The following is a 25,987-nucleotide window of genomic DNA, read 5'->3' as shown; positions in this document are numbered from 1 at the left end:
AATAGCACATAAATTTGTAATCCCAGCACTTAGAAGCCTGTCAGCAGGATCACAGAGCTGTGTTAACCATGATCAGGATCCAAGTTTAACACATTTTTGGACACCTCAAAAGGAAACCCTTTACTAGTTATTAGCTGGCACTGCCTATTTCTCCCCCTCTCCTCAGCACCAGGGCCCCCCCAGTCTACTTTTTGTGTTCTGAGGTTATTGATTCTGCACAGTTCACGAACATTCTTTACCATCTTTGTCTTTTTACATTAATCTCCTTTTCCTGCATAGATAGTTAGGGCCACAGAGCCTAGGGAAAATCCTGTCTTCACCCCCCACCCCCTCCCCACTTATATCTCTTGTCTCTCTGAAAATAAAATATTGTGAAGTAAGAATAGATGAGTTGACATGCAGAAAACTTTTTTTGTTGTTGGTTGTGGGACTTGAACTCTGGGCCTGGGCATTATCCCTGAGCTCTTCAGCCCAAGGCTACAACCCTACCCTTTGAGCCACAGAACCACTTCCAGTTTTCTGGTGGTTAACTGGAGATAAGAGTCTCACAGACTTAGTGCCTACGCTGGCTTTGAACTGTGATCCTCAGATCTCAGCCTCCTGAGTAGCTAGGATTGCAGGCTAATATTCAGAAAACTCTAAGGCTGTTTCTAGTCTTAGTAAGTACTCTAGACATCTTGACTCTTGTTAGGCTGGGTTCTGTCATATTTGTAATGAACTTATTTGGCGGGGTTTTTGAATCACTGCACATTGTGCTTGGGTTGCCATCAACTGAATTTTTTTTTTTTTGCCAGTTCTGGTGCTTGAACTCAGGACCTGAGCACTGTTCTTGAGCTTTCTCAAGGCTAGAGCTCTACCACCTGAGTCACTGCACCACTTTTGGCTTTTTTCTATTTATGTAGTACTGAGGAATGGAACCCAGGTCTTCATGCATGCTCGGGAAGCACTCTACCACTAGGCCAAACTCCCGGCCTCATCAACTGAACTTCTATGCATGCACATGAACTTTATTCAAAACACTTGTAACATTTTGTCCTCAATTGTGAGTTTGGAATTTTGACATTGTAAAGTATGTCCTGTGGCAAAGGCTCAGTTGGTAGAAAGATCTGTAGGATTTGGCAGTGTAATTATATGTCCTCATTTGGCACCTTGCTGTATTTTTTGAATGAGAGATGATACTCCAATCATCATCTCTTTTGCTTTTAGTTAAAGCCAGAGTAAATCTAAGGCATTTGTTTCTGAAAAACAAGTCTTACTTTCATTATAGTGAGTTTGTGCTAGGCATGGTGGCTTATACCTATAAATCCCAGTTACCTGGGAAATAGAAATTAGATCACAGTTTAAGGACAGCATGGGCAAAATGTTAGCAAGACCTTATTTCACCCAGCATGCCAGATATGGGGGTTCAAGTAATCCCACTTACATGGGAGTTATAGGTAGGAGGATCTCAATTCCAGGCTGGCTCCTAGAAAAGTTGGAGACCTTGTCTAAAACAATAACTGAAATAAAAAGGCTGACGTTGTGGCTCATATAGTACAATGCCTGCCTAGCAAGTACTAGGTCTTTAGTTCTGACTCCAACTAGTACACCCCAATAATACAGATTGCTTTTGAAACTTATTCTTAAAAGCATAGTGGGGCCGGGAGTTTAGCCTAGTGGTAGTGTGCTTGCCTAGCATGTACAAGGACCTGGGTTCGATTCCTCAGCACCATATACATAGAAAAAAAAAAAGCATATCTAAGGGCCGGGAGTTTGGCCTAGTGGTAAGAGTGCTTGCCTAGCATGCATGAAGACCCAGGTTTGATTCCTCGGTACCACATACATAGAAAAAGCCAGAAGTGGTGCTCTAGCTCAAGTGGTAGAGCTCTAGCCTTGAGCAAAATGTGTCCAAGGACAGTGCTCAGGCCCTGATTTCAAGCCCCAGGACTGGCAAAAAAAAGAAAAAAAAAAAAAGCATATCTAAGATCTCAGAGAAGATATGTTCCTGGAAGAAAAAAAAAATTCACAGTGCCCAAAATATACCTGTGACTACTACAGACGAGAGAACTGCTGAGGCTCATTAAAGTGATCTTCAGGATAGTTAAAAGAAGCCTGAGAGATACCTGGTGAAAATTGCATTTCATTGTAAAAACTATTGTCAGCGTAAACATGAATGGATTCCAGATTTAAACTTGTGACAGTGATTCTGAACTGCAGTGTGCTGAAGACATTGGGTCAGGAAGCACAAGACTTGGAATCAGGCCTTGCAGCAGTCTGCACAGTGTGCTTGAGCAAGCCACTGAAGTCCTTTGCCAGCTCTTTCTCATCTGTAAAATGAGACAGCTGGCCTACAATAGATGTGTCTTGGGGTTTGCAGGAGAGAAAAGTAAGTGGTTGATTCTCAGAGTAATAAACAAGGTCTTTAGCAAGTACTCACTCATCAGTTCTCTACATTAATAAGAAAGGCTGTGGAAGACAACTCTCCGAATATATCTTTTTCCTGCCCCTTTTCTTCTTCCTGTTGTGAGTGCTGTGAGCTAGCTGTTGTATGATGTGCTTTCTGTTGCTGCCATGGTGTATAGGCAGCTCATTGTACACAGCCCTGGCCCGGGGAACCTTCAGAATGGAACTCTAGGGCTGGGAGTATGGCCTGGTGGTAGAGTGCTCACCTAGTATACATGAAGCCTTGGGTTCGATTCCTCAGTACCACATACAAAGTAAAAACACAGAAGTGACACTGTGGCTCCAAGGACAATGCCCAGGCCCTGAGTTCAAGCCCCAGCCCTGGCAAAAAAAAAAAAAAAAAAAAAAGGAACTCTAGTGTTTAGTTACAAGTGGCTTGGCTGGGGAACTCAGGGGGAAGTCAGCAAGTCCTGTGTCTCTTCTGTCCTGAGGCTTGTTTTTTTATTTTTTATTTTAAATGAATATTGCATTTCTTAAAAATTACCTATGCTCTGTATTTCTTAAAAATTACCTATGCTCCAGGTACCAGTGGCTCGTGCCTATAATCCTAGCTGCTAAGGAAGCTGAGATTGAGCATCGCAGTAAGATCACTAGAGAACCAAAGCTCAAGAGTAACACTTTTTGCTGGTTTCAGGACCTGCACCCCTCCCCCCAAAGAAAGAAAACTACCTATGCAGTGAGTGCATATAAATGATTTTCAAATGGGGCAAACATTGTGCCTAACACAGTAAATTTTTACTTAAGAGTCTAAAAAATATTTGAAGAGTCGTTCTCTGGATAACTAGGCTGTTGTATATTTCATTGTTTTCGTTTTTTTTTTTTGTTTTTTGTTTTTGCCAGTCCTGGGGACTGAACTCACGGCCTGAGCATTGTCCTTGGGCTTTCCTCAAGGTTAGTGTTCTACCACTTGAGCCACAGTTCTGGCCTTTTCTATGTGGTACTGAGGAATCGAACCCGGGTCTTCGTGCATGCTAAGCAAGCACTCTACCGCTAGGCCAAACTCCCGGCCCTATTTCATTGTTTTCTTATAGTGCTTCTCACTGGGAAGTGTTTGTGAGAGGTATGGTATCCAAACTAAACTTAACTAAAACTGAATAAATAGCAGGTCTTGAGTATAAAAGTTCTTTTCCTCCCTTCCTCCATCTCTTTTCCTTCCTCCCTACCTTTTGTGGAGTATGAACTTAGGTCACACTTATTAAGCAGGCACTTTACCACTGAGACATGCTTTGAATTCTTGATTGCATTGGTTATTTTAATTTTCTTTAGTATAGTTTTGTTATTACTGAGATGTTATACAGAGGAGTTACCAGTTCGTCAGTCAGGTAACGAGTACTTTTGTTTTTCTTGACAGTGTCATCCCTTCCTTTACTTTCCCCAGATTCTTGGTTCCATCCAGGCCTACTGCATTGGTTTTTGAGATAGGGTCTTATTCCATGTCCTGGCTCATCTAGGCAGAAAATACGCCTATTTTAGGGATAAAAGATTATTTCATTGAGATTCCATTTCAGTGGAATTTTTCTTCTCAGGCTGGCCTTTAACTATGATTCTACCCTTCTCAGCCATGCAAATGGCTAGGATTACCAGTGTTCAGCCAAAACATTTTCCTCTTAAACCATGACAACGAGTCATATGACACTATACATTTTTCTAGCAGTGTGTGTATATTTTGTAGCTTCTAATGTAAACAGGATTTAAATAATTTAAATAGTTTGTGCTTTCTTGCAAGATAAAATCCACTTTAAATGTCTAACAGATTTTGACAAACACAATAAACACTGGAAAAAACCCTTAAGGTCTAGTTGAGCCTAGTCAAAAATGCTGTTATTAAGAAAGATAGTACCATGCTGGGTGCAGCGGCTCATGCCTGTAATCTTAGCAACTCAGGAGGCTGAGAACTGAGGATCTCCGTTTAAAGCCAGCCCCGGCACTAATGTCCATGAGACTCTTGTCTCCAATTAACCACACGAAAACTGGAAATAGCACTGTGGCTCAAGGGGTAGGGTGGTAGCCTTGAGCTGAAGACTCAGGGACAACACCTAGCCCCAGAGTTCAAGCCCCATAACTGATGAAAGAGAGAAAGAGAGAAAGAAAGACAGACAGACAGACAGAAAGAAAGAAAGAAAGAAAGAAAGAAAGAAAGAAGAAAGAAAGAAAAGAAAAGAGAAGAGAAGAAAAGATAATAGGGGGAGGGAAAGTGGGAGAATGGTAACAATGTTCAACAAGAAACACACTCACTACCTTATGTGTGTAATTAACCTCTCTGTATGTCACCCTGACAATAAAATTCAAAAAGGGCAAAAGAAAAGAGTAATATTCTTTTATTAAAATGGTTTTATTTTGTTGGTTCTGGGGTTTGAACTCAGGGCTTCGTGCTTGCTAGGCATGTACTCTGCCTCTTGAGCTACACCCTTAGTCCCTTTACTTTATTTATTTGGGGGGATGACAGGCATGTTTACCACACCCAGCTTGTTTATTGAGATAAAGTCATATTAACCTTTGGCCTGACTGGCCTTAAACTAGGTCTTCTCTATCTCCATGTCTGAAGTAGCTGAGATTATAGGCATACACTACTCTGTGTGTATGTTTGCGGGGGGAGCTTGAACTCAGGGCTTGGATACTGTCCTTGAACGCTTTTGCTCAAGGCTAGTGCTCTACCACTTGAGCCACAGCATCACATCTAGTTTTTTGGTGGTTAAATGAAGATGAGTCTCCTGGACTTTCCGGCTGAGGCTGACTTTGAATTGTGATCCTCAGATCTCAGCCTCCTGAGTAGCTAAGACAAGAGCTACCAGTGCCCAGCTTAGGCATACACTGTGAAGCCTATTCTTAATTAGCTTTATTTCTGTTAAGATGCTTGGCTTTCTTTATTCATTCGGCATGTGCTTATAATAAGACATAAAAAGGTATAGAAACTGAATACAGGCATTGTCAGAAAGTTCACCAAGCACCAAATGCAGTATGCTCTAAATGAGTAAGAAAATGAGATTTGTTGGTGTTTATGACAGAAATATTGAGCAGTAAACAAAGTAGTTGGTGATGCTGCTATGGTGAGAGTTTTTCTAGCTCTTTTTGGAGCTTCCTTGACTGACAGCTTGCAGGGAGTACAGGTTTACTTCTCCAGTCTCTGGGCAAACCTTGAGCAGCTTTGAATGCTGTACTCAGTTTTTGTTTTTTTTTTTTTTTTTTGCCAGTCCTGGGCTCGAGCTCAGGGCCTGAGCACTCTTGGACTTTCTCAAGGATAGAGCTCCACCACTTAAGCCTCAGTGCCACTTCCGGCTTCTTTTTTTCTATGTATGTGGTGCCAAGGAATTGAACCTGGGTCTTTGTGCATGCTAGGCAAGCACTCTACCACTAGGCCAAACTCCCGGCCCCTGTACCCAGTTTTGTAGTCGGTGTTCAGTTCACTTTGGAGAGGGCAAGTGTATTTACTCCAGTGTTGGTGCTCTACTGGAGGAAGGTTCCATGGTTATGTAAAGAACTGGTTTTGACCTTTCCAGAGTTCTAATTGGTTAAAGGGTGCCACATTTTTTGCGTTGTTCTTTGAAAGAGAACACATATAGGGCCGGGAGTTTGGCCTAGTAGTAGAGTGCTTGCTAGCATGCATGAAGACCTGGGTTCGATTCCTTGGTACCACATACATAGAAAAAAGCTGGAAGTGGTGCTGAGGCTCAAGTGGTAGAGCTCTAGCCTTGAGAAAAATCCAAGGACAGTGCTCAGGCCCTGAGCTTAAGCTCAGGACTGGCAAAAAAGAAAGAAAGAAAGAAAGAAAGAAAGAAAGAAAGAAAGAAAGAAAGAAAGAAAGAGAACACATACATATTCACATTTATGAATCTCTTAGGAAAATGTTTTAAGAATGGTGTCCGATGAGTATTATATGTTTGTGGTGATAACTGCCAGGATAAAGGTCAAAATGTCATGGAAAAAAAAGAGAAGCCGAAAAAGAGAAGCCAAAAAAAAAAAAAAAAAGCAGGAGAGAGTAGAGAAATTATTTTTAGCAAGTTAAAATGTTGCATTTGAAAGCAGTTAAAAAGTGGTTGGATCCAGGCCCTGAGTTCAAGCTCCAGGACTGACAAAAAAAAGAATAGGAAAGAAAAGTGGCTGGAGTTGGGGGCCCAGGAGAGGTGCTAGGGATGGCTGAAAGGCTTACTCCTATTATTGTGAGTGTCTTCCTGCCCATTTTAAGACCAGAATTGGAAAAAAAAAATGCCTTAAAAAATTGTGTACTCAGGTAAAATAGTTAGATTTTTCTAAAATAGATGAATTAAAAATTTAGCTGGGTGTGGGTGGCTCATGCCTGTAATCCTAGCTGCTCAGGAGGCTGAGATCTAAGGATCTCAGTTCAAAGCCAGCCCAGGCACTAAAGTCTGTGAGACTCTTATCTCTAATTAATTACTAGAAAACCAGAAATGGTACTGTGGCTCAAGGGGTAGGGTGGTAGCTTGAACTGAAGAGCTCAGGGACAGTGCCTAGGCCCAGAGTTCAAGTGCTATACCTGACAAAAAATAAAGAAATGAAAATAAATAAATTTATTTATTGATTGATTGATTGATTGCCAGTCCTGGGGCTTGAACTCAGGTCCTGAAGAACTTGTGGGAGCTCTTCATCTCAAGGCTACAGTCCTATCCATTGAGCTACAGCACCACTTTGGTTTTCTGGTGGTTAATTGGAGATGAGTCTCATGGACTTTAGTTCCTGGGCTGGCTTTGAACCTTGATCCTCAGATCTCATCCTCCTGAGTAGCTAGGATTATACCAGTTTTGGTAGTTCACCTTGTTAGCACATTTTTCTTTTTGTCAGTTGAGCTCAGGGCCTGGGCACTGTCTTTGTGTTCAAGGCTAGAGTTCTACCTTTTGAGCCACAGTGCCACTTTCGGTTTTTGAGTGGTTAATTGAAGAAGAGTCTCAAGGGGACTTTTCAGCCTAGGCTAGCTTTGAACTGTGATTCTCAGATCTCAGTCTCCTGAGTAGGTAAGATTTACAGTTGTGAGCCACCAGCACCAGGCTGTGAGTATGTACATCTATTTGGATGGTGAATCCCAAGACATTTGTGGCCAGAATTCCACAGAAGTAATTGTTGTTCATTTGGACAGAACACTTACTTTTGTAAAAACAAGGCAGCAAAAGTACTATTGAATGAAATGACTATTGAATTTGGATTTAGTAATTACTGCAGGACCAGGCCTCCTGCCCATCCCCACCTCGATACAGAAGTATGGTCACAAGTTAAACTTGTGGGGTGTGGGGAGCAAACCTGTCCAATAGCTGTGGGCAGTTTTTTTGCTACTTAGATTTCCTTTAAATTTCAAAGAAGTTTTTAGCGTCTGTATTCATTGTGGATTATTGGACTATTAGGTATAGGAACTGAATTTTGTAGCGTCCCCACAGTGGTTTTAAGCCTCAGTATCCTTAAGAGTTCTGAGAAATTTTTGAGAAATATACTTGGCCTAGATACTTAGTATCTGACTTTCCCAATCTGCTGAGGTTTCTCTGAGTTCTTTTTGGTTTGAATTGTAACACTGTTTCTTGAAATCCTAAAAAGAATCAGTAATAGCTTCATTCTTACCATTGCCGTCTTCAGAAGCTGCCTTTTTTATTTGGGTGTTTGTGGGTGATGGACTTACATGCAGTTAATAGCAACTGTAGTGGTCACACAGGCACGTTCTTTCTGGAAAGGGAATAGTTGGTTAGAAGTCTTTGGTGCTTTTACTTGATAGTGTGTGTGTGTGTGTGTGTGTGTGTGTGTGTGTGTGTTTGTGTGTCTGTGCCCACACTGGTACTGGAACTTAAACTTGGCCTAGACTCTGTTCTAAGCTTTTTCTTGCTTAAACTGATACTCCACCACTGGAGGCACAGTTTCACTTCTGGCGTTAATGGAAAGAAGCGTCTCATAGACTTTCCTGCCTGGTCTGGCTTCAAACTATAATCCTTAGGTTTCATCCTCCCGAGGAGCTAGGATTACAGGCGTGTGCCCTGTGTGCTTTGAGAGTTGATCTTTCAGTGGTTCTTCTTAAGTTTCGGTTTCCAGGTACAGATTTTTTTTTCTGGTCCAGACTTGAAATTGTAGCTAATGTTGGCACTTGAAATGTAATATGTCCCTGGGTTATCTAGAATGGTTTTTTTGGGGGGAGTCTCCCATTTTAGAGGATCCTGAATCTGAGTCTGCTAGGGCTAGCTGCAGTGGTTTTTTGTTTTTTGTTTTTTTTCCCTGGCCCCTGGGGCTTGAACTTTGGGCCTGAGCACTGTTCCTGAAGGTTTTTTTTTTTTTTTTTCTTTTGCCAGTCCTGGCTTGAACTCAGGGGCCTAAGCACTATCCTTGGGCTTTCTCAAGGCTAGAGCTCTACCACATGAGCCACAGTACCACTTCCAGCTTTTGTCTATGCATGTGGTACTGAGGAATCAAACCCCGGCCTTTGTGCATGTGGGGCAAGCACTCTACCACAAGGCCAAACTCCTGGCCCTGTTCCTGAGCTTTTTGATCAAGGCTAATGCTTTCCCACTTGAACCACCACAGTTCTAATGGTTTTTGAGTAGTTAATTGGCGATACATGTCTCGTGGGGACTTTTCTGCCTGGGCTGGTTTTGAATTGTGATTCTCAGCTCTCAGCATCCTGAGTAGCTAGGATTGCAGATGTGAGCCACAGGTTTCCCACTGCAGTGGCTCTTTTGCTTCTGTCCTGCCCTCTGCCCCACCCCTGCTCTGCTCTCTGTCCTTCCTTCCTGTTGCAGGAGCTTCCATCAGGCCTGTGCTTCCAGCCTGGCCTCTTTGAAGCACCCTGTCCACAAGTGCCTTAAAGCTGGTTGAATGTGCATTTGGCTTTCTCAGAAAATGGAAACCCTCTGACTGCCCTGGTCTGCCTTTCTGGGGTTCCCTCTAATCGTTCCTAAGTTCACCCAAGTTCTCTAAGTGCCCTAACTGGCTGCTGTGATTGCTGGCCCTGTCTGTCTTCAGGCTTTTAGCACCTGAGTACTTCTGAGAACCTCTTTTTTCTGTCTCTCTTCCAGTGCTGGCTCAAGAGAACACTGCCTTTCAGAGGCACACCTGCCTCCTCATTCTGTTTATCTCGTACACTTGCTGCTTCTGCTGTGACCTGCCCCCTCCTTCCCATTTCCCATTTACTCTCCTTTTTCTTTATCTCTTGCCATTGGTCTCCTGTCAACAGACTGCTGTCTCTTGATGATTTATGTACTGTGTCCCTTGCTAGAATAGAAACTCCAGGAGGGCAGAACTTTTCACCCCTTCTGTCTACTGTGATATACTTAGTGCCTACAACAGTGTCTAAGACCAGACAATATTTGTAGTACTCAAATATTTGTGGTACGTATGTGTACCTGTGCTGCCAGGCTCTAGCTCACAACAGGCATTGGTTAAATTAGTGGATGATGAACAGTTTATTCTCTTAGACTTTCTATGACCTTTTTTAGCCTACATGGTACTTAGAAGCAAATATATATATAAGTACTTTGAGAGCTTTTCATGCATTCAAATAAACTGATCCTTTGTGAAGGTATGGCATACTGTTTATTATTCCAAATGGCCTCGTTTTGAGCTGTTCCATGCCTGTTCACTCACCCTTTCTCAGTAAGCCAAACCTCAGCACAGAAGTAACTATCTAGTTTGTATTGCTATTGTACCTACTACTGAGTCTGTGGCAGCTAATGTAAAACAATTTTCTTCATAGAAGCACAGAAGACTTGTAATGCTGCCTTTTGACTTCTCATTTGCTTAGTTGTCTAACATGTCGTTTGCAGTATATTGTAAATACTAATGTTTATAGATTAATTTAACTACTTTTAAATATGAAACACATGGATAAATACCCTATCTTATTACATATAAGCTATATCCCATTCTCCAAAATTTTACCAAAAAAATTTTTTTTGGGGGGGTTCCCTTGGGGCTTGAACTCAAGACTTGGCCACTGTTCTCGAGCACTCAATGCTAGCACTCTATCACTTGAAATACATCTCCATTTCTGGCTTTTTAGTGATTAATTGGAGATTTGAATCTCACAGGACTTTTTGCTTAGCTGATTTCAGAAAGCTGTGATCCTCAGATCTCAGCTTCCTGAGTAGCTAGTATTACAGATGGAAGCCACTCCTGCCCAACAAAAATAAAAGCTTCAATGTCTTACTGTAAATCCTTTCATAGTGTTTTTTAAAATGAATTTTGAGTAAAATGTTTTGAGACTTCCCAAGACTGTAAGTTCCAAACGTTATTGAAAACCATTCAACTTTGACCTGTCACGTGGGGATATAGTACGTTTGGTTGCCCCTCCTCACCAGTTTCTTTTTCACAATGGAAAACAGCTTGCCCACTCAGGAGGAATTTTTTCAAGCTCTTCTAAACTCATATATTTCTTTATATTTCATTATATTTCATATATGTATATATATGAAATATATATATATTTCATATATATATTTCATATATTTCATTATATTCGTTGAAAAGAATTTACATTGTTGATAGTACAGTGCTAGGTATTATGGTAGACTAAGCAGGAAGCTGCCTCTTACTTGATGTTCCTGTTAAATTTTCTGCAGTCCAACAAGCCAGGCAGTTCAAAGAGTGAGTGAACAAAACTGATGAGAATGTTCCAGGGTAGACAGCTAGAGCAGCCACCTGAGCAGTACACAAGAGATTGACTTGCCAAGAGCCCCCTGAGAGTGTGTGAAGCCTGGAATGATGAAAAAGCCAGAAGTGGCGCTGTGGCTCACGTGGTAGAGTGCTAGCCTTGAACTTTAAGAGGAGCTCAGGGACAGTGCCCAGGCCCTGAGTTCAAGCCCCTGGATTGGCAAAAGAGGAGGAAGAGGAGGGGGAGGAGGAGGAGGAGGAGGAAGAGGGGGAGGAGGAGGAGGAGGTGGTGGCTGGTGGTGGCCGGTGATGGCTGTGGTGGTGAAGGGGTGGCTCACACCTGTATGAAGACTAAAATTTGAAGATCATAGTTCAAAGCCAGCCCAGGCAGGAAAGTCCCAAAGACTCTTACCTCCAGTTAATTCTACCAGAAAACCAGAAATGGAACTATGGCTCCAAACCAAGCAGTAGAGCTCTAGCCTTGAGCAAAAGAACTCATAGATAGCACCTATGCTCTGAGTTCAAGCCCCAGGACGAAGAAGAAGAAGAAGAAGAAGAAGAAGAAGAAGAAGAAGGAGAAGGAGGAGGAGGAGGAGGAGGAGGAGGAGGAGGAGGAGGAGAAGGAGAAGGAGAAGGAGAAGAAGAAGAAGAAGAAGAAGAAGAAGAAGAAGAAGAAGAAGAAGAAGAGGAGAAAGAAAAAAAAAAGGAAAAGGAAGGAAGCAAAGGAGTAGGAAGGGAAGGATGTGTTGATGCTGGAGAGTATAGACAAACATGCAGTGCACTTAGTAGCAATCCTGTTCATGATGCTGTAGCTGTAACAAGCATTCATCAGCATATCCACTGAACTATCTTCTGGATGTTTTATGTGTCTCTGTAACTTGTCCTTCCTGTGGAATAAAATTATAGGTCCTGGACTTTTTGGATGGAAACTTTTCTCTCATTTAAATATTAAGGATGAATGCATGTTATTAAAACCATTTCCTTCCCTCCCTCCCTCCCTCCCTTTTTTCTTTTGTCCTGGGGCTTGAACTTAGGGCCCAGGCAGTGTCCCTGAGCTTCTTTTGCTTAAGGCTAGCACTCTACTGCTTGAGCCACAGCACCACTTCTGGCCTTTTCTGTTTATGTAGTAATGAGGAATCAAACCTATGGCTTCATGCATGCTAGGCAAGTACTATGCCACTAAGATACATTCCCAGCTCTCCTATGTCATTTCTCTCATTAAATAAATACTTTATGGGGGGTGGAGGGCTAGGAATGTGGCCTAGTGGGCATAGTGCTTTCCTAGCACTCTGAGACCCTGGATTCAATTCCTTGGTACCACGTAAGCAAAAATAAATAAAGCAATTTTGGTTGTAAAGCTTGAACTCTGTGCCTGGGCACTGTTCTTGAGCTCTTTAGCTCAAGGCTACTGCTCTACCCCTGAGCCACATCTCCACCTCCAGTTTTCTAGTGATTAATTGGAGATGAGTCTAATTTTTTTTTGCTGGGGGGGGGGAAGGTGGGGGGGGCGGCCCTGGGCTGGCTTTGAACTGTGATCCTCGGATCTCAGCCTCCCGAATAGCTAAGATTACAGGTGTTAGCCACTGTGCCCAGCTTAGCAATTTTTAAAAAATACTTTTTATTATTATAAAGGTGATGTTCTGAGGGGTTACAGTTACATAACATTTTTGGAAAATGTCACCCTTTTTCTTGCACTCTCCTAGGTTTTTCCTCCCATCCTCACACACAAGTTGTATAGTTATTTTCAACCTAGTGTCCAGTGAGTTACCATTGCTACATTTGCATTTCTTTCCTTTTGTCATACTTTATCATGAGTTTAAGAAACCACAGTTATTTCTTTTCCCTTTGAAACATTGAGTATATTAAATGTGGTGGCTTCCATACATCTAAAGTTTTCCTTTGCTATTGCAAGTTTTCCTATTAAAATTGTCATTCATCAATGAGTCATCAAGTTGGAAATTTAAGAGCAAGGTAAATTGCGTATGATTTATAAGCTTTGTTAGACATTGATTTTTTTTAAAAAATTTACTTTGGACTTCAATTTAAATTAGCAAAGTGCTTTAGATACAGACTTAACAAAACTCCTTAGGCCCACAACCTCTCCTCTAAGGAGTATCCTGTGGTAGGTACCATGCGTTCTGGTCTCTGATGATGCATTGGTAGCTAACTTCCTTATCCCAAACCATGCAGCCTGTAGGCTGAATCGATCCCAGAGGAGAGTGATATTGGTCTCAGAACCCCAATCTTGCATGGCTTGCATGGCTTGCATGGCTTGCTTGCTCAGCTTGCTTTACCTCTTGGCCGTTCCTCCATTCCTGCTTTGTGCTAGTTTTTTTGACGATGAAATTTCACAGACCTCCTCTCCCCCCACCTGCCCCCAACTAAGTGATCTTCCAGGTCACAGCTTTCTGAGTAACTAAGTAGCAAGATTGTAGGCATGAGGTTTTTTTTTAATTAAAGGATTTATTAACATTGATTTTTACATCGTATTTCAAATGATGTATTTAACAAACAAATATTCAAGAAGGGACTCTATATACAATTACTGGCACTTACATTATAGGCATAAGTTTTAAATCTCACCTTTACTTTGGTCTTCTGACATGGTTTTTCAATGTTACCAATTCAAATTTAATAGTAAAATCAGAAGTACGCGGGTTAAAAATTTCTGAGTTAGTAAAAACTTAAGTGGACTATTTTATCTCCTTTGTTTTCAACTTTCACTTACTCGGGAAATTCAGGAATCTCCATTGTGTACTTTAACCTTGTGCTTCCCATCTTGCCCTTGGATGCCCTGTGGTCTTGAACTTTTTTGATAGGCTAACTTTGTCTGGTGATTTCCGTTTACCACCATTGTCCTCATTCTCCTAACCTGGAAATGGCTGTAATCTTTGACTGTCTTTCCTTGTCATTATATCTCTTGAGACAAAAATACTTGAATTTCCTGCCTGACAGTACATCTCAGTTCTTGTGCCCTTCCCTGCTCACAGCCAGGATAGTCCCTGCTAACTCTTCAGGCTTGGTTTTCATGACAGTGTTTTTGCTAATTTGATTGCCTGTCTTCAGACAACATCTTTAAGTCCTGCTCAGCTTTTTCTGTTTTCTGCCACATGACATTAGATTACACTGCACTTCCCAAAGTCCTCCATAGTCAGATGTTTTTTTTTTTTTTTTTTTCCTTTTTGTCAGTTCATTCTTTTAGGTCACTCTGCAATGGCATGAAGAAGGGCATAATTCACCCACTTTTCACACCCATGCTATTTCCTCCAAAATGTCTTCTTCCCTTCCTTTTGTTTTTTCATTATTCTTCCTGTTCCTCCATTGCCAGCTAGAAGCAGGTCAGCTTCCCCAGAAGTCTTCTTGACCTTTGTGCTGGATTCATTTGATAAGAACTTAGGAGAGATGGACCTCGGTGTCATTGCACTTCTCTAAAGCAATTAAGTCCAAACAAAGAATGATGAAGTCTTTGAGGGGAAAAAGCGCGTAGGTACAAAGTAGAAAGTTGGAAAGCCAAGGAAGAATTTAGGTTGTGGGGAGACAACACCCATATAAAGGAGTCTTTCAGATACCAGAAGTAGCAAGCCAGACATAAACATGGTCACTCGGTTATCTGCATTTTATTTGATACAAAGAAGATATAGATGGCAGAATGTATTTCTTCCCCCTTCTTTCTTTCTCTCTTGATCCCTTTCTCTCTCTCTCTCTCTCTCTCTCTCTCTCTCTCTCTCTCTCTCTCTCTCTCTCTCTCTCTTCCTTCCTTCTTTCCTTCCTTCCATCCATCTTGGGGCTTGAACTCGGGGTTTGGGCACTGTCCTTGAACACTTTTTGCTCAAGGCTAGTGCTCTGCCACTTGAGTCACAGTGCCACTTTTGGCTTTTTTTGTGTATGTGGTCCTGGGAAATCAAACCCAGGGCTTCGTGTACTGGAGGCAAATACTCTGCCTCTAGGCTACACATCCAGCCCCAGCAGAATGTATTTCTAAGTCTATATTAAAGAGTCAGTTAAAAACATTTAACCCCTTCCAGTGTGTTGTAGACTAGATGAAAAAAACCCCTTCAAAACTGGTTAAAGCCAGTTCACCTTATTCTCTGGCAGAGATGGTATCTTGTGCACATGTGCCAGATAATGTGGGTCTGAAGCTTACTTGAGCTCCCTTTCCAGCAGTGGTGGTGGGTAAACTAACTGATGCTTCTGTGACTTCATTGCCTGTATGTAAAATAGTATCTCACAGCACTGTAGAGAGGCTGGAAGGAGTTAACACAATGATCTACTAGAGTAAAATGCTTACTAAGTTTTTGCTATTATTGTGTCTACATGGCATGAGGCATGATGGGGAAAGGATGACTCATTCAAGATTTTCAGAACGAAGTATTTATTCTGAGTCAGGAAATGGTTCTTTAGAATGGGAATTTCTTTTACCTGCCCTGTCCTCAGTGACTTGTGTTTATTTTGTTTTACTTAGTCATTAACAAATACTTCAGACATTGTAGGGAGGGTTACAGATCCTGAAAAGGCAAGTTGTCTATAGGACAGTAGATTCTTTGAAATACTCAAGTGAGGACTTGTGGATGAGGTGGAAAGCAGCTATGCGTGGAACATGTATGGAACATGTGCTTCCATCAGAAGCTTGGGAGGCACATACACATCTTCATGTTCTCTGTGCTCCGCCCCCCTGGGGGGGGGAGCCTGATGCAATGTTCTCATTGAGTTATGTGCTATGAACATTTTCCAAGTCTAGAATGTCATTACTGTCTTTCCTGTGATGCTGTTCAGTGGGATAAGAGGTAGACAGAAGCTATTGTAATATCAGCCTGGATTAATGACATAAATCAACAAGATCAATTGCTTAAAACTTCAGAATAAAATATTTTCTCCAAACTAGTCTGCCTGCCTGCCTGCCTGCCTCCCTACTTAAGTTACTTGAGCACTAAGTGTGTTTCAGGCACAATGTTTATTTTTATTCATTCTTTTAATTCTTTTTTTGGGGGGGGCAAGGTGGGGGGGCGGGGGTGAGGTGGAGAGGAGACAGGTTTTCCTGGAACTTGTTATCCTCCTTTCTGAGACTTCTAAGTGCTAGGATTACAGGTGCAGCCCAGTAGTGTTAATTCTTAAGCTAAGACAGGTATTGTTATCATATCTTCATTTACATATAAGGAAACTAAGGGGCAGATATTCACCCATGCAAAGCCAGGCTTGGAATCCAGGCAGTCTGTCACATTCTTTTACTCAAAAATTACCCAACCCAGGTACTTGTGGAGCCTGACTGAACCCAGGCTTTCTGATGTTCAAATCTGGGTGTACATGGCTCGAAGAATAACTTCTGCCATCTGGAAGAATGCAGAATATGTTTAGATATTTTTCAATTTCCTAATTATTTAGAAAGTAATCTATTTCATTTGGAACCTTGAATGCATCTCTGATGTTCTTGTAGAATCACAAATTACACATTTTTGAGGTATTGGACTTAATTATTATTATTTTTCCTTTTGGGTAGGTCATGGGGCTTGAAGTCTGGGCCTGGGTACTGTCCCTGAGCTCTTCAGCTCAAGGCTACCACCTGACCCCTTGAGCCTCAGCCCCACTTCTGGTTTTCTAATGGTTAATTGGAGATAAGAGTCCTGTTTAGTACTAGGGTTGGCTTTGAACCTTGATGCTCAGTTCTCAGCCTCTTGTAGCTAGGATTACAGGCGTGAGTCATTGTACTGGCTCTGGCTTAGTTTTAACTTTACTATATTTACAAATACTAACTCATATTCGAATCCTAATGGGGATGATACAGTCAAACAGCAGTAATTTTTCTGAAAGTTGTTTTTGTATAACAGAAGAGGAAATGTTGGAACTACCTACTAGTATGCTTGGCTAAGTTTTGGGGTCCAACATTACAATATAGAATGCTAGCTTTATTAAGATTTGAAAGAAACAACTTTCTTAAACATGTATTATTAGTATGCCTTTTTATATTTCAGTGCCTCCTACCCCCAGAGATAAGAGATTTTTGTGGCCAAGAAGCCAGTATCAAGACATACCCTAGCTGCAGATAGTGTAAGATTGCACTACTGTGTTATAAAATGCTTTGATATTCTGGAAGTGCTTTAAAAATCTTGATGTTCTCCAAGTTTTGATTTTAGAGTCCCTTAACAATTGAAAGATACCTGTCTGTATACCTGTGTAAGTGCATGCTTTATCTATATTAAGTTTTGATTTTATGCATGAATAATTCTGGTTTTATAGACATTAGGAAATAACATTTAAAATGAGTTCTGTTTCTCTTAGTATATTTCAAATTTGTCCTTTCAGTTTTTTAACACTGATATACAGGCTTACATTTGTATTTAATTTATATTAGTTGTGTAATACTCTTTCTTTGAATTATGGGATAACTCTATAATTAAGGTGATATACTATATGCTGTCACTGTGTTTTATTGCCCAGATTATGACTTAAGTTATAAATGAATCGCTCTTTATTACTTTTGAGATTAGAGGCCATTCTACTATATTCAGCCCTCTGTCACTAGAATCTTAAGGTCTCATTTAAAACTCTTATCTGAGGTGCATTGAAATGTTGGACTCACACATATATATATATATATATATATATATATATATTTTTTTTTTTTTTTTTTGCCAGTCCTGGGCTTGGGCTCAGGGCTTGAGCACTGCCCTTGGACTTTCTCAAGGCTAGCACTCTACCACTTGAGCCTCAGCACCACTTCTGGCTTTTTGCTATGTATGTGGTACCGAGGAATCGAACCTGGGTCTTCATGCATGCTAGGCAAGCAGTCTACCACTAGGCCAAACTCCCGGCCCGGATTCATATTTTTTATACTTTAAATCTTTTTACAAAAGCTCAGTGGTGTCCTTGAGCGTTACCAACTATAAGTTATGAATTTAATAAAGAGCTTAATTGATACTAATGCAATACTATTGTCTATTTGTTTTTAGCCTCATATCACACTGTTCAAATAGTTGCAGGATCATTTCATTCTGAAATGATTCACATTGATATTAATCCTCAAAACAAATGGAAATACTTAGGCCATTTTTGTCTCCTGTAGAAATAATCTCTTGGGAGAGAGGGCCCTCTGGTAACAAAATGTTTGAAAGTTAAGTATTCTTTTACTGTAATTCTTTTGTGCATGTTGGCTATTCAAATGGTTATTAAGTGCCTCCTGATGTTAATTTAATTGTTTACCTTATAACTGGGGCCTAAGTAAAAGTAGTCTTTTTTTGAAGGTGTTTATTACTTATTCTTCTGAACCCTGATGAAAATTGAGTATCAGTTGTATTGATTCTTGAGGAATATAAGAAATTTTGTTGAATTAATCCTTTTTTTTTACATTTTTTTTGATCAGTCCTGGGGCTTGAACTCAGGGCCTGAGCACTGTCCTTGGTCTATCTCAAGGGTAGATCTCTACCATTTGAGCCATCACACCATTTCTGGCTTTTTGTATGTATGTGGTACTGAGGAATTGAAAACGGGTCTTTGTGCATGGTAGGCAAGCAGTTTACCACTAGGTCAAACTCCTGGCCCTGAATTAATTCTTTTTTTAAAACTCAAGTTATGATTTTTTAATTTGTTCCTTATGTTAAAAATTGAATGCAGTAAAAATACAAAATATGATTATAGGTTCAAATAGATAACTTTGGTGTTTGACAGTTTAACAAAAATATAGTTTTATAGTATTTTCAGAAGATATATTTAAAGCCCTTTGCTTGTCTCAGTTTTGATTTTTATGTTAATATGTATTAATAATATTCTCTGTTTCTTATGCTTGAGTGCTATTGTTTTTTACATTCTGGGAAGTAGTCTGTATAAATTTTTGAGTGTGCCAAAATAATATACAGGAAAAAAAAATAGAGGTGATTATCTGCATAAGCAGTTTTTTTTTTTTTTTTTTGGTGCCAGACCTAGTACTTGAACTCGGGGCCTGGGCACTGTCCCTGATCTTTTTTTCACTCAAAGTTTTGATATTTATTTGATATGAGTCTCCACAGGCTTTTTTTGCCCAGGCTAGATTCAACCTCACTCCTTAGATTTTAGTCTCCTGAGTAAATACGATTATATAGGAGTGAGTCACCAGTGCCCAGGCAAAAGCAAGTCTTAATAGACCCCCCAAAACCAGTAAATTAGTTTATTCTGTGTACTGTAGATGGTTGGTAAGTGTGGAGGGAATAATGGTTTTGTATATATGTGGGAAGCACTTTCCTCCAAATGTCTTTTCATTTACTCTTCAGCCTTGTAAAAAACATTTTCTCAGTTTTACAGATGCTGAGTGAAGCAAGTGGCTTGTCCCTGTGATTCACTGAACAGTGTGTGATTCTAATTCTGAACCAGAGTCCAAGACAGAATCCTTGTAGTCCCTTCTGTCCTCATCTCTCCCACTTCCTTCCAGCTGCAGTTGAGCCACACTCGCTTCTTTTTCTAGATATCCTCTTTGCTGACTACCTATGATACCTCCTTCAAGTACTTGCTCAAATATCACTATCTTCAGCTCATGCCTGTATTCCAGAACTCAGGAGTCTGAGGCAGGATGATGGGAAATTTGAGGCCAGCAGGGGGCTTCTTAATAGACCCTGTGCCTTTTAGATCCAGCACAGTTGTCTGCCTTGTACCCTAGTTCTCCATAGCATATAATTTATATTTTAGTTGCTATGATTTTTCTTCCCTTACTAGACTCTGGGCTTTTGACTCTTTATGATCCTATAGTAGTACATGGTAATCACTGGGTATGCAATGAATATTTGTTGAGCGAATGAACAAATGAATATAATTCCTATACACTTGGTACTAGTCTTTCTCATCATCTTTAATGATAAACGATAACATTTTCATGTTACTTATTATTTATTTTTTACTATAGAGGCCATTTCCAAAGTTTTGCCTCATTGTTAAGATTTCTGGCCCCATCTTCAGTTCTTCAGTTTCAATTTTTTTGTTGTTTCCATATGTGTGTGTGTGTGTGTGTGTGTGTGTGTGTGTGTGTGTGTGTGTGTATGTATGGTACTGGGGTATTGAACACAGGGCTTCATGCTTGCTAAGCAAGAACTCTACCAATAAGGTACATTCCCAGCTCATGCACAATCTTAAATATGAACCATTCTCTCTAAAGTCAGCCAGATTTGCTTGTTTGTTTGTTTGTTTGAAGTGTTAGAAAAAAGGCATTATCTTACTGGGTATTAGTAGGAAAATATAGTTGAAATTAAGGAACTATATTAAATTTTTGTGTCCTAGGCACTGTCGCCGAGCTCTTTTTTCTCAAGGCTAGCTCTCTACTACTTTAAGCACAGCTCCACTTTTATATTTTGAATGATTAATTGGAATTAAAAGTCTTACAATGATTTTTCTGCCTGGGCTGGCATGATCCTCAAGATCTCAGCCTCTCGAGTAATTAGGATTATAGGTGTGAACTATCAGTGTCCAGTTGCCTCTACTATTTTTTATGTTCATAAACATTGTGTCATTAAAAGTTCCTAGTCTTTTTAAGCATCCCAGTTTTAAAATTTATACTTCAGGACTCAATATATTAACAAATAAATTATTCTGTTAAATATGTAAATTGTTCCCTCAATTGCTCAGCATAGTTTTAGTTTTAGAGGAATATATTCTAATTTAAAATTGATCATATAAGGACATAAAACTCACTATTTGGAATTTACTTACTCAACAGATGTTTGTATAAGATACCTTCTATATTCCCTATTCTAGCAACTTCTACTAGGAACTGGGTCCTGACAGGTGAATAAGATATGTGAAGATAATTGGGTGGAGGGAAATAGGAGCAAAAACATGAGACGGGGTATCAATGTGTGAGAAGTAATGCACCTACTATCTGGCAAATATAACTGTAACCCCTCTATACATTACAATTAAAAAAGATGTGTGAAGGTAGTGACACTGTGGCTTAAACTGGTAGAACACTTAGACTTGAGCTAAAAACTCAGGGACAGTGCCCAGGACCTGAGTTCAAGCCCCATGACTGACAAAAGACATGTGAAATGTTGGATTTAAAAGCATATCACAATATAATGTAGCGAGTACCAGAGTGTTTCATGATGTTATTATTCAAAAACTTAAAATATTATGACTGCCATTATAATATAATTGTAGAATGTACGATTTATTTTCTTATGTTAAGTGTAGTTGAAATTACTTTTGGGGGGGTGGCAGTCCTGGGCTTGAGCTCAGGGGCTGAGCACTGTCCTTGGACTTTCTCAAGGCTAGAGCTCTACCACTTGAGCCTCAGCATGCCTTCTGGCTTTTTTCTATGTATGTAGTACTGAGGAATCAAACCTGGGTCTACGCAAGCACTCTACCACTAGGCCAAACTCCTGGCCCTGAATTTACTCTTATTACTGTTAGAACTCTGGTTCAAATGTCTAGAGAAAGAGTAACACCAAAGGGTAATGTGGATCAGAGACCCCTAAATACTTTGCAGTGGGCAGGTTTTTACCATTACTTTGCATAGTGAAAAATCAGGAGATGAAAAGGAAGCCTGGTATGAGTGACTTATGCCTGTCATCGTGGCTACTTGGTGCAGGGGCCAGCCGGCAGCAAATGGGGATTCCTGACTTAGTGGGGGAGGACTCGGAAAAGAAGACAAGAAAAAGATGGGGTCGGAGGTCTACAGTTACAGCTCAAGACAGCAGCCCAAGACTGCAGCCTAAGGCTGTGAGCTTAAGACTGTAGCCCCATTTATTTCTTTGTTCCAATCTTAAGTACTTTTCTTTAAACCAGAAAACTGTCAGGTGTTGCATTCATACAGAACAGCAATTAAGTGTCAGATATGTTAAACAAGAAGCAATTAACGGAGCCCAAAGTCATGCAAATAGCTCATTTCCTTGTGTACTCAGCTATGCAGGTCCAAGGTCACTCTGACCCCACTCAGCCCCCAACCACTTGGGAGGCTGAGATGATTGGGGAAACTGAACCCTGTAGAATGCCTATGCTACATTAGCTACCAGGACACCTAACTTTGGTGATTGGTGCTCAGTGGTTCTCACCTTTACAAAATAACAAACATCAGGACTGAAATGGGACTCAGTGGTGAAAGCACCTGCTTAGAAAGTGATCTGAGTTCAGACCCAGGACCACCAAAAACTACACACACACACACACACACACACACACACACACACACACACACACACACACACACACCCTCTTGGGTAGAGATTGCATAATAGAAGAGAGTGTTTTTCAATTTAGTATTACCTTTTATTGTGAATGTTGTGAGACTGTCCTCCTGTTGTTAGTAGAGGTCTTTTTTAAAAAAAAAATGAAAAGAAATTGTGGTTATTAAAAAAAATTGTTACCCGAAAAAAATAATTGGCCACCTTGTTCTTTTCTTGGGTGAGAAACATATCTTAGAAGTCATTTTAATTTTAAGGATTCTGTCACATCAGTGGAATCTAGCTTAATGGGATTTTTTTCCAGGCTACAGTAGCTGGATCAATTAATCTACCCTTTATTTGAAGAAAAATTTTTTTTAAAGGTACTGGAATTTTAGTTTAGGATTTTATCTTGTGTTCACTAGGTAAGGTCTTTACCAGCTTTTTATTTTAGTCTTTTTTTTTTTTCAGATAGGGTCTCACCTTTTTTTGCATGGGGCCATCAGCCTTGATCCTCCCAGATTCCAGCTGGGGTTAAAGGTGCAGCATTACACTTGGCCCATTTCCCCTGTAAACGCACACTAACATGAAAGGATGAGCCATTGAACTAATGACCTTCATGCTGTTACACAGCCAGTTATTGATTTCTCATTATTTATGCTTATATTTCTGTGGGGTTCCTGTGGGGGCATGCAGGATGGCCTCTGTAGGTCAGAGATTCCTATGGGAACATAAATGGTGCACATCTCTACTTGTGGATTCTAATGTGCCTAATTTACATGTATTTCTAAATGTCTTTTTTTGGGTGGGGCTAGGGTTTGAACTCAAGGCATTGTGTCTGTTAGGCAGACACTGCTACTTGAGCCATGCTCTCTGTCCCTCACCCCCTTTTTATTAAAAATTTGGTGTTGGTATGAGGGCCTGAACTTATGGTCTTGTACCCTTACTTGCTCATGCTTCTATTCTACTACTTGATAATTAGCATTTTGCTAATTAATCAGATGCTGATTAATCTTGAGTAGTTGGGTAACAGGCACTAGCACCTGGCCTTTCATTTTTGTTTTTCTCTAAAAATACAGTCTTGCTATGTTGCCTTGACTGTCTTACATTACATATGTGACTTTTCACCCCAGCCTTCCTGGTATTTGCAACTAGGAAGTATGAGCTACCACTCTTGGCTCTTGGCCTGTTTTGATAGGCTTCTTTTTTCAGTGTGACTAAAAAACCTTGTTTTAAGTTGTTACTATTCAATAATTGTCTGTTAAAGAGAATACCCTAGTTCCCATCACCTAGCCTGTTAGTTTTGAAGGAAGGCCAGTTTAGAAGACTGTAATCTATGATAAATGACAAAGCAGAAAGTATAGCATTGCTCTATATGTTAATTTCCAGTAAGTGGGCCAGAGAGGAAATAAAGAAGGGTTTAAGCATGATGCTTTGTGCATGGGAACATGTTGGGATAAGTTGTGATTCTTTTCTGCTTTCTTCTCTTCTGCTTCTTACTTTCTGGAATATAGTGTTACTCTAGTCTTTCCTTGTGTTTGAATGGTGTACGGTGTTGAAGAGTCTAGATCTAGAGCCAGGCTGCCTAAGATCTTGTCCTGTCTCTGCTGTTGATTAGCTGTATGACTCTGGGGAGGTTACAAAATCTGTACCTTAACTCACTCATCTATTAAATAGATTGTTTGTGGAGGTGACTGAATGAGATGAAGTGTGTGAGTGCTGAGAGGAGAACCAGAGGATGTTTGTTACCATTCATCTGGCAAATGGGAGTCTTTTGTCTGTGATGTACCAATTCCAATAAATAAAGGATAAATTTCAACTGCTTAATATTAAAAAGGTCAATATGTTGTGTGTATTTTAAAAATTGTTAAATATATGAATCTCTTGAGTTTTACTGCAGTAGCTCCACATACTAATTGTTACTGTTTATACATGATGCTTTGCCTTTGGAAAGGCTATAATTTATAGATACTTTGGTAACTGCACTTTGCTCCATTGAATAGTAAGAGTTTTAGGCCTTATTAAAGGCACCAAAAATTGATTTAACTCAAATTTCTTCTAAAGATGTAAACATTTAGCTAATTTATGACAATTCACTTATCCTGTTCTCTTTGCAGCTTCAGAACTTCTGTTGAGCTTCAAGATAGAGTTCTAATTTAGAACTCAGAAGATTTCAATAACTTAATGGGGTGGGGCCTTCACATATAATTAGACATTGATTAAAACTGTAGTCATATATGTAAGCAGATTAATTACTTGATTAATTTATTTATATTGTTTGAGGGGCTTGTACTCAGGGTCTGGGTGTTGTCCCTGAGATAACAAAAAAAGCTCGTGTTCTGCCACTTTGAGCCACAGAGCCATTTCAGGTTTTCTGGTGGTTAGTTGGAGATACAACTCTCATGGACTTTCCTGCCTGGGCTGGCTTTGAACTGTGATCCTTAGAGCTCAGCCTCCTGAGTAGCTAGGAATACAGGTGTGAGCCACCAATGCCTGGCTTGCTTGCTTGCTTGCTTGTTTGTTGGTTGAATCAGATCACACTTTGAGAGAGTCATATTTCAATATTTAGTTCATGTAGTCTGGGCCAGATATTTTTAAACTGATTAAACACAGAAAAAGAAAGTCATCATGCACGAAGACCCAGGTTTGATTCCTTGGTACCACATACATAGCAAAAAAACAGAAAATGCTGCTGTTGTTCAAGTGGTAGAGCTCTAGCCTTGAGAAAACCCAGGGACAGTGCTCAGTCCCTGAGCTCAAGCCCAGGACTAAAAAGAAAGAGAGAGAGAGAGAGAGAGAGAGAGAGAGAGAGAGAAGAGAAGAGAAGAGAAGAGAAGAAAAGGAAGGAAGGAAAGAAAGAAAGAAAGAAAGAAAGAAAGAAAGAAAGGAAGAAAGGAAGGAAAGTCAGTCAGTCAGTCATTACTTAGCATTTTTTGGCCAGAAGATGCACCACACTTCTAATTATAGGGGTTGGGTCCCATTGATGAGCAATTTCTAAGTTTACAGCTTTTTTTTTCTTCTTTAGAGAATAGCAGTCTTGACTACTTTTTACCCCCTAATGTCTGTTGGAAAATCCTGTTTCAGGTATCTCATCTACTGGATTACTCCTGGAGGGCTTGAAGGAACTACTTGTAAGGTCCTAGGGTGTGAGGAGGGTAGAGGGTTTTAGAGAATTTTCATGCAGGTACCTTATGACCAAGGCTGGCTTTTCGTGTCTGTCTCTTGGGTCTCATAGCCGTAAGGTATAGGGGTACGTGTGTATGTGTGTACGTGAGTACGTGTATATGTGCATACATGTGCTATTTTACCTCTTTCTAGGGATCATGTGAGCAGGCCTGATTATGCTGCCTTGACCGGGAGGCTGGCCACTGAGGATGGTTGTGAATGACTGGCTGAATACTGTTGATGTCCCTCTTGACTAGTTCAGAGGAAATATGGGAGTGTGTTAGAGACCTAGGCACTGTGCCCAGCTTTGTAACTCAGTCATTGTAGGATCTTTATTTTCTTGTTGAAGACTGGAAAATAATGCTCCTTATTTACCTCTCTTGTCTGTTCTAAGGATTAATGAGTTAATTGCCTGGGATGAAGGCAACTACTCTGGTCATAATTTTTATGCTGGGAATCTCCAGTTTGGGCAGATAAAATAGTGGGAAGAAGATAGGAATGTACATGGCTAGTCTGTGTCTTAGTGTTTTCCGAGTGTAACTGTAGATCAGAGTCTTCTTTAGTTGGAGAATTTTATTTTATTTATTTTATTTTAATTTTTGTCTAGTCCGGGGCTTGAACTTGACCTCGGTGGTGTCCTTGAGCTCCTTTTTGCTCAAGGATAGCACTCTACTACTTGAGCCACAGTGCCAGTT

The 25,987-nt window shown here is 40.3% G+C and overlaps 1 protein-coding gene across 3 annotated transcripts in view; it reads left to right on the top strand.

The window, feature by feature from the left end:
- The window catches only part of Ppp2r5e (protein phosphatase 2 regulatory subunit B'epsilon), a 116,929-nt gene that overhangs the window by 27,329 nt on the left and 63,613 nt on the right, over positions 1-25,987 (top strand). The window lies entirely within an intron of this gene.

Source organism: Megascapheus bottae, chromosome 14 (assembly GCF_031878675.1).
Source record: "Megascapheus bottae isolate mThoBot1 chromosome 14, mThoBot2.hap1, whole genome shotgun sequence".
Lineage (NCBI taxonomy): Eukaryota > Metazoa > Chordata > Mammalia > Rodentia > Geomyidae > Megascapheus > Megascapheus bottae.
This window is presented reverse-complemented; position numbering and strand designations above follow the sequence as displayed.